A 9,557-nucleotide genomic window follows, 5' to 3' on the forward strand; every position below is an offset into this window, starting at 1 on the left:
AACCCCCCCAGGATTTAAGCACCCTTTCCCCTTGCATCCCCTATAAAGTCCACCTTAGCTGGGGTTTTCAAGCCCCCTTCCCGTGGATTCCCCACCCAAGCAAATTTTACCCCCGGTTTTCATTTAAATCCCCTTTCCCCTTGCATTCCCCCCAAAAGCCATTTTTCCCCGGTTATAAAGTCCTACCCGTGGAGACCCTATTAAGTCCATTGTAACCCGGGATTTAAAGCTTTCCACTGCATCCGCGTCACAAGCCCAATCTCCTTGCCGGGTTTAAGGGCTTTTCCATTGAACCCTCCTAAAGATAACTTTTCTTCCCTCCGAGCTTCGAGCAGGAAGCCTATAAGGCTCCCCCCATTAGATCCTCAAATAAGGCCATCATGGCTTTGAAGAAGAGGGGTTTCCCTCAGTCCCTTTCCACTCGAATTCCCCCATAAACCCATCTCTAAAATTTCCCCTCACAATCCCTCTCTATAAAGATCTTTATCCCTAGAACTTCTATGAAAAGAAGGAGAAGTTCATAAATTCCCATTTCCGCAAAGTCCATAAAACCATTCCTAGCCAGAATTTCAAGGAGAAGAATCTCTCAAGCCTCCGTTTTCACAAGGCTTTTGCAAGAACCCTCTCACAAATTCCTCTTTTCTGAAAGAAAGAAGGCCCAAGCTTCGAACCCTAAGGCCTTCCAAAGCCCAATTCCGCAAGTCAGTACATCGGTCAAGGAAGCCGTACCTCAAAGGGAATTGCTCGTACGAGGGAGATAGGCCAAGATCATAAGATTGCGGCCAAGGCAAGAAGGTCCAATTCATGATGGCCCCTAAAAAGGAACAAGGCGCAACCACAGGAGGATCATCTCCTAACATTCATGTGGACATTTCATTGAGCCCACAAGTCCAGGTTTTCTTCCTATTTCTTGATTTACGTTGAAGTATTACAATCACGCTTGGTTAATTCATGGAATTAGGATGCACTTATGCTTGTCACATCCACCTAGTTTGATGAAAAAGAATTACATTGGCTATTTCAAAAAGAAATAACTCACGATTGAAGATTGGTCATTTGTAATTTTCCAACGAAATGAACGAAATATGTCCATGCATTTATAGCAAGTTGCTTATGTATATTACAAAGTAACGAATTTAGAATAACTAATGACTATCATTACAAAGTCGAGATTATTGTTGTACACCTTCATTGGGCATGGAAAGATTAAAACATTTCATGTCACATTATTAGACAAATCTTTCTTCATAATGATTCATTAAAAAAGTTGCTAACAATTGTAGGAAATTGCAAGGCATGGAAATGATTCTAGGTTGCATAAAGTTGGATTAACTCTAGTCAATTGGCATAAATCTCATTCAATTATGTAGTGGTTAGGAAAGATTTCGTAATTCTCAATCAACGTATAAATATTTCATTCAGAAATGAAGTTAGGAAAAGGTTGCATGATTTGTTTAACATAAGACCCTAAAAGCTTAGAAGCATGAGTTGTGAATGCATATCCTAGTAGGATCAATGGAAGTTATGCGAATTTTAACATGTGCTTGGTACAATATACTCCAAGTACTAACTAGGATTTAGCACGTTAAGGACTTGACCTAATCACACTTATTGCCAAGTCCAAACTCTCATACCCTAAAAGTCCTGCCCACATTCACGGAATGTAGGGACAATAAGACATACCTGCAAGAATTGATCTAGGGTTTCTATCCTAAGGATCACTCATTAAAAAAAATGGAACTCAGATTGAGTTGGAACCCTAGGACCGACGATGTCGGCCTAGTGCAATCGGGAATGGATTGGATATAAAGACACCCTAAACCCTGTTTCCTATCTAATCAAGATTCCATGATTAGAAGACGTCATGCGATGGGTGAAATAGTCCCATGAATTAGATGCAAAACTTGTGCAACAAGTTACAACGTTGCATGACCTTGTGGTTTGATCACAAGGGAACGGCCAATTCCTCGGAATGAGATTGGCAGATTCTTATGCAAGTTTATCTTGCAAGAGGAGAAATAATCGTCGTGATATAGTACCTTTCTTGGGTAAAGTAACCAAGATATGAGGATTAGATATTTGCTTGGAAGCAAAAGACCAATTAGTAAATTGGAATAACATATTTACTGCTAATAGAACTTAAGGTATTGGTTAAGTTGGGTTAGTGGGGTACGGCCCTAACCCAAGGATATAGGGTTAACAAACAAACCCTTGGAGATCTTGCCAAGTCGCAATTGATCCCAGATCGAATGCTGGATGCATTCGGAGAGAGGGATTCATTCCTTAACAGTTGGCCAAATAAACAACCACTGGAATTGATTGTGCTTGTAACAGTTTAGAAAGCACTGTTTGCATTGTTTGCTCAAAGAACTAAAGGATGAAATGATATCTAATGCTTCAGGTTGAAGGCCTGAAGGGAGAGGCAGCTTCAGTTATCCCCGACTGCCTGCCTAACCCTAACCAAGGGGGTTGTTGACCTCGCCGGGAACGTGGACTGGAACCTGCCAAGAGAGGTCTTTCCGTTGAGCTCTACTTGGAATAGGAGGACGCTTGGGTGCCAGGGGGGCTCTGGCCGTAAATCCCTCACCTTTTGGGTCCTGCACAAGAGGCTAACGTGACTCGGGATTGGATCTCGAGGCCCGCGTACTAATTTACGGGCGGAAGCTTGGAATAGTGATCCCTGGGGATTACTGGATAGCCTTCGGGCAGATTATGGATAAGCCTACAGGCGGAACTCCTTGTATTTCAAAGATAAAATGATGAAATGTTAAAATAACTTACTTGATATTGTTTTTCTATGTCAAGTGATAAGATTACGTGAAGGAACCAGTGCTTAACAGGGTTAATTAAAGAAGCTGATTGTTATATGTCAAATTAATGTGTTAGATAATTACATAACTAAAACAAATCGAGGAAAGTGCGGAGGATGGACCATGGGTCCGTCCTACGGTTGGGTGGTCCCGGTTAGCAGGGAACTTTTCTCAAAAATCTCGAAGAACAGCGGGATGATCATCATCATCAAAACGAATAACGAAAGCAATGACCTAGAGTTATGTCTTAACCGATTTACACTGTTTTAGGGGAATGGAATGGGACTATGCCTTATGGCAGAGAGGTTGAGCTTTGCATCCCCCTCGTTTCCCATTCTCCTTGAACCAAGTGCAGCGTGAATCCGCTTTGGACCTGGCATTTCTGCGTAAAGTACTTCTCTCGGGTCTGGCGCTAGTTGCTGTTAGCTAATGACCAATCAGGAAAACCCTAATTCCGGTGGATCCTAAGTTGGAACGGCTGAGATACTTCCGCTATGTGGCAGATGCGAGAAGACCTAGATCGCGAAACCCGTAACATTCCATGGGTGTGCCGGGCAGAGTTTTCTAGACATCCTTTCCGATGGACTGCTAAGACATATCCTGGATGATACTAGCGGACACGTTACATTGATAGGGTATGACCCTAACCCAAGGACAAAAGGGTGAACAAACAAACCCTTGGGGATCTTGCCAAGTTACAATTGATCCCGGATCGAATGTTGGATGCATTCGGAGAGAAGGATTCACTCCTTAGCAGTTGGCCAAATAAACAGCCCCACTGGATTGATTGTGCTTGTAACAGTTAAGGAGCATTGTTTGTGTTGTTTGCTCAAGAAACTAAAAGATGGAAAGTTAATTAATGCTTTAGGTTGAAGGCCTGAAGGGAGAGGCAGCATCAGTTACCCCCGACTGTCTGCCTGACCCTAACCAAGGGGGTTGTTAGTCGCATCAAGAATGTGGACCGAATCCACCGCGTGCGGTCTCTCCATTGGGCACTACTTGGAGCAGGAGGACGCTTGGGTGCCCGGGGGGCTCTGGCCGTAAATCCCTTGCCTTCCGGGCCCTTCACAAGAGACCAACATGAGTCGGGATTGGATCTCAAGGCCTGCATACTAGTCTATGGGCGGAATCTTGGATTAGTAGTCCCTATGGATTGCTGGATAGCCTTCGACTGGATTATGGATAGCCTTCGGGCAGATTATGGATTAGCATATGGGCTTGACTTTATGGATGTATTCCAAAGATAAATAAGATAACCTGTTGAAAAGGAACTTGTTTGACATTGTTTTTCTATGTTAAGTGCTAAGATTACGTGAAGGAACCAGTGTCTAACTGGCTAATTAAGGAAGCTGCTTGATGCTTGTCCAACTAAATGTGATAGGTAATTAGACAACTAAATCAACCCTGAGGAAAGTGTCGTGGATGTGGCCATGGGTCCGCCCTACAGATGGGTGGTCCCAGTTGGCCGGAAACTTTTCTCAATCGAAATGGACAACAAGGAGCTCTTCTCAAAGGAAATGAACAGCAAGGGCACTGACCCAGAGTTTAGGTTACTAGGATCGCAATTTATGTTGTTTTAGGGGAATGGAATGGGACTATGTCTTATGGGCAGAGAGGTCGAGCCTTGCATCCCTCTCATTTCCCATTCTCCTTGAACCAAGTGCAGCATGAATCTGCTTCATCCCTGGCGTTTCTACATAAAGTAGTTCGCTTGGGGTTCGAGGCTAGCTGCCATTTAGGAAAGTGACCATTAGGGGAAACCCTGATGTGGAAATGCTTCCGCTACATGGCAGACGCGGGAAGTCCTAGATCGTAAACCACGTAACATTCCATGGGAGTGCCGGGCGTGGAGCTTTCTCGACTCTCTTTCTGATGGACTATTAAGATGTGTCCTGAAAGGGAACAGGTGGACACGTCACAGTTGGTATCAGAGTGAACCAACGAAGGATTTGTCTTTATAAGAAAACTTAATAAGAAGAAGTAAATCAAATGTTGCTATTAAGAACATTTCCTCACTTATCGATGCTAGCTTGCAGAGTCATGAAGCATGGAACAGGTTCATGGTGTTCCAGGTCATGTTTATGTCCACAATGCATGCTTCAGATTATCCATGGAGGCTCGATATGATGACTATCTTAGACCACATCTATCACCCATCACCCCTGTACATGGAGCGAAGATGGATGGGTGTTTCAGGGATCTATTACATAGCTACCCATCGACTTGCGTACCTTCAAATCAACTTGAAGAGAATCAAGTGAATGGAGGACTTAAAGATTGTAAAGCTATTCATCTTTGTTGAGGCTCATGCAAACGTGACCCTACAGGTCAGAGGTCGAAGGGTTAATCAAAATAAGTGTGTACGGGGAAGTGACTCGAGTAATCCCTGCCAATCGAATTAAGGTGTTGGGATGTCATGTGTAACGTGTCCACCTATTCCCTTCGGGACACGTCTTAGCAGTCCATCGGAAAGGAGATTTAGAAAGCTCTGCCCGGCACTCCTATGGAATATTACAGGGTTTGTGATCTAGGACTTTTCGCGTCTGCCATGTAGCAGAAGTATTCTGGCTGTTCCCACTTAGGACCGACCTGAATCAGGGTTTTCCCTAATGATCATTTCCTAAATGGCAACTAGCGTCAAACCCGAGAGAACTATTTTACATAGAAACGTCAAGGCCGAAGCGGATTCACGCTGCACTTGGTTCAAGGAGAATGGGAAATGAGAGGGATGCAAAGCTTGACCTCTTTGCTATAAGGCATAGTCCCATTTGGTTCCCCTAAAACAACGTAAATCGGGAATATTATAACCTAGACTCTAGGTCAGCGCCCTTGCTGTTCATTTCCTTTGAAACGATCTCCTTGCTTCCATTATGATTGAGAAAAGTTTCCAGTCAACCGAGACCACCCATCCGTAGGACGGACCCATGGCCACATCCGCCGCACTTTTCTCAGGTTGTTTTAGTTGTCTAATTACCTACCACATTTAGTTGGACGTGCATCAAGCAGCTTCCTTAATTAGCCCGTTAGGCATCGGTTCCTTCACGTAATCTTAGCACTTGACATAGAAAAGTAGTGTCAAACAAGTTCCTTTTCAATAGGTTATCATATTCATCTTTGGAGTACATTTATAAAGTCCAGCCCATAGTCTTATCCAGAATCTGCCCAAAGGCTATCCAGAAATCCACAAGGATTACTAATCTAAGATTCCGCCCATAGACTAGTATGGAGGCCTTGAGATCCAATCCCAAGTCACGTTGGCCTCTTGTGCAGGGCCCGGAAGGCGAGGGATTTACAGCCATAGTCCCGTTGGCACCCAAGGGTCCTCCTGCTCCAAGTAGCGCTCAATGGAGAGACCTCTCATAGCGGGTTTGGTCCACCTTCCCGGCGCGGCTAACAACCCCCTTGGTTAGGGTCAGGCAGACAGTTGGGGGTAACTGAGGATGCCTCTCCCTTCAAGCCTTTGACCTGAAGTATTAGATATATTTTTATCATTTAGTTCATTGAGCAAACCAAGCAAACAATGCTCTCCAAATTGTTAGAAGCACAATTATTTCCAATGGTCATTATTTGGCCAACTGCTAAGGAGTGAATCCTTCTCTCCGAATGTATCCAGCATTCGATCCAGGATCAATTGTGACTTGGAAAGATCCCCAAGGGTTTGTTTGTTAACCCTTATGCCCTTGGGTTAGGGCCGTGTCAAGATTGTGGGAGAGAAGGAAGGAGTCTCGCTTGAAGCTTTCTTGCTTGCACAATGGGGGAAGACACACAAGGGTGGAGGCTGAAAACAGTTTTCCTCTTCTTAGTTGTGTAGGCCAAAAGAACTCAAGTACAAAGAAATAGAAGAACCCTATATATGGGTCTCAAACCAAACTCAACTAACTAAGGTGGCATACTAACTGAGCCACGAACTAGAGTAGATAAGGATAGCTATCATGTAGCTATTATTCATGGGCGGTGTACCAACCGCGTCTGCAACTGACAAGTCGGTGACATAAATATACAACGGTCACCCTGGCGTATCACGAGTGGAGCTCGATATCTCAACACTCCCCCTCGAGCTCAATCCCAATTCCTGCACACCAAGCAGGTCTCTGAACTTGCGTAGCTTCTCTGCGCCCAATGCCTTCGTGAATATGTCAGCTACCTGATCCTCTGTGCTGACATAAACTAGATCAATAAGACCTAGTAAAACCCTCTCTCGCACATAGTGATAATGCACCTCAATGTGCTTTGTTCTAGCATGATAGACTGGGTTATTTGCCAAGTGTATACTACCCATATTGTCACAATAAATGACAACTGGCCCATCTGTAGACTGATGCATATCATAAAGTAGCTTATGCAACCAAGCTACCTCACATGCAGCCATTGCTGCACCCCTGTACTCAGCCTCTGTGCTCGACAAGGCAACTGTAGGCTGTTTCTTGCTGCTCCAAGTGACTGCAGCACTCCCAAAAGAGAATACATATCCACTGGTAGATCGTCTATCAGAAATACTACCAGCCCAATCAGCATCAGTGTATCCATGCAACTGTATATGAACCCCAGTCTCATAAAATAGTCCATACTGCAATGTGGACTTCACATACCTAAGTATGCGTCTAGCCGCATCCAAATGTGGTTTCCTTGGAGCCTGCATAAACTGACTTACCAATCCAACAGCATAGCTCAAATCTGGCCTGGTAATAGTCATATAAATCAAACTTCCTACTATGCGTCTGTACATAGTAGGGTCTTCTAGAAGCTCACCTGCATCTGTGCTCAGCTTCACATTTTGCTCCAAAGGAACTGAAATAGGCTTACAGCCTGTCATCCCATATTTGGACAGCATGTCCAATCCATACTGCCTCTGCAAGAGCTGTATCCCACTTGGTGATCTAATCACCTCAATGCCCAAGAAATAACGCAGCTCTCCCAAATCCTTCATCTCAAACTTCTGCTTCAATAGCATTTTCACATGAAGGATATCTTCATCACTGTCACCTGTCATAATCAAATCATCAACATAAATGACAAGCAGCATAATACCTTTCTCTGTTTTTCTCACATAAAGTGAGAAATCTGCCTTGGAAATCTGAAAGCCAATAGTGACAAGATACTGTCCTATCTTGTCAGACCATGCTCTAGGTGCTTGCTTCAAGCCATACAAGGCTTTCTTCAACCTGCAAACAAACTCAGGATGAACAGCATGCACATAACCTGGTGGCTGCTCCATATAGACCTCTTCTTGCAAATCACCATGCAAGAAGGCATTCTTTACATCCATCTGATGTAAAGACCATCCCTTTGATGCAGCCATAGCAATGACTGCTCTTACGGTTGCCATCCTTGCAACCGGACTAAATGTTTCTTCATAGTCAATGCCATATGTTTGTGCATACCCCTTGACTACTAATCTTGCCTTGTATCTGTTCACAGAACCATCAGCATTGTGCTTCACCTTATAAACCCACTTACAGCCAATTGCATTCTTACCTTTAGGCAAAGGTACTAACTCCCATGTAGCATTTGCTTTCAAGGCATCCATTTCTTCATCCATGGCTTTCTCCCATTTTTCTTTTCCCATGGCTTGCTCAAAAGATGTGGGTTCTGGTTCCTGTATCACTTTGACCATATATGCATAGTGAATGGCTGTAAATCCATCATATTTCAGCCTATCCACAGGATACCTAGCTCTTGTAGACCTGCGCAAAGTAGGTTCACTCCCAGGTGCTCTCAAAACATCCCTGGTCTTCCTTAGTCCAGGTGTAACAATAGAAGGAATACCCAACTCATCATCAATGCTCTGTTCTGAGCCACTGGATTCACCATCCACATAAGAGTGACCTGCATTCACATCAAACATGGGCTGATCAACCTTCTCTTTTCCTTTTCGTGATACCTGCATACCACTATCTGCATTGCTTTGAGAAGATTCTCATGATCTCAATCTGCCTGTCCATGGCGAAGAATGTGAACCACTGCTAGAGGACGCTCCAGGTCCACTAATATTTTGTGACTGCTGCTGTGAATTCTGTGTAGCATTACCATTTTGTGCATCTTCATCATCAATCACATTTACTGGTTTATACCAGCTACTCATCTCATCAAAAACAACATCTCTGCTCACTGTAAACTTACGAGTAGAAGGGTTATAGCATCTATACCCTTTTTGCTGCAGAGAGTAACCAATAAAGATGCACTTCTCAGCTTTTGGATCCAACTTGGATCTCAGCTCATCTGGCACATGTACATAGGCAATGCAACCAAAAAATTTCAAATGAGAAATATCTGGTTTCCTACCAGTATACCTCTCCTCTGGAGTCATTCCATGTATTGCTGCAGTGGGAGTCCTGTTCATTATGTAGACTGCTGTAGCAACTGCTTCAGCCCAATAAAAATCTGGCAAGTCTTTTTCATTGAGCATGGCACGAGATACCTCTCCAATATGCCTGTTTTTCCTTTCTGCAATTCCATTTTGTTGTGGGGTATAACTGCATGAATATTGCTGCTTTATGCCATGCTCCTGCAAGAACTTTGCAAACTCATTTGAGAGGTACTCTCCCCCTCCATCTGACCTTAGGCATTTTATCTGCAAGCCTGTTTCTTTTTCAACCATAGCTTTAAGAGTTTTGAAATGCCCAAAAACTTCACTTTTCTTTTTCATAAAATACACCCAAACTTTTCTGCTATAGTCATCAATAAAACTGACAAAATAATGACAGCCTCCAAGAGATGCAGCTTTAGTTGTCCACACATCAGAGTGAA

The sequence above is a fragment of the Lygodium microphyllum genome, chromosome 8 (assembly GCF_053477565.2).
Source record: "Lygodium microphyllum isolate KBCC chromosome 8, Lygodium_microphyllum_v1.1.10, whole genome shotgun sequence".
In the NCBI taxonomy this organism is placed as follows: domain Eukaryota; kingdom Viridiplantae; phylum Streptophyta; class Polypodiopsida; order Schizaeales; family Lygodiaceae; genus Lygodium; species Lygodium microphyllum.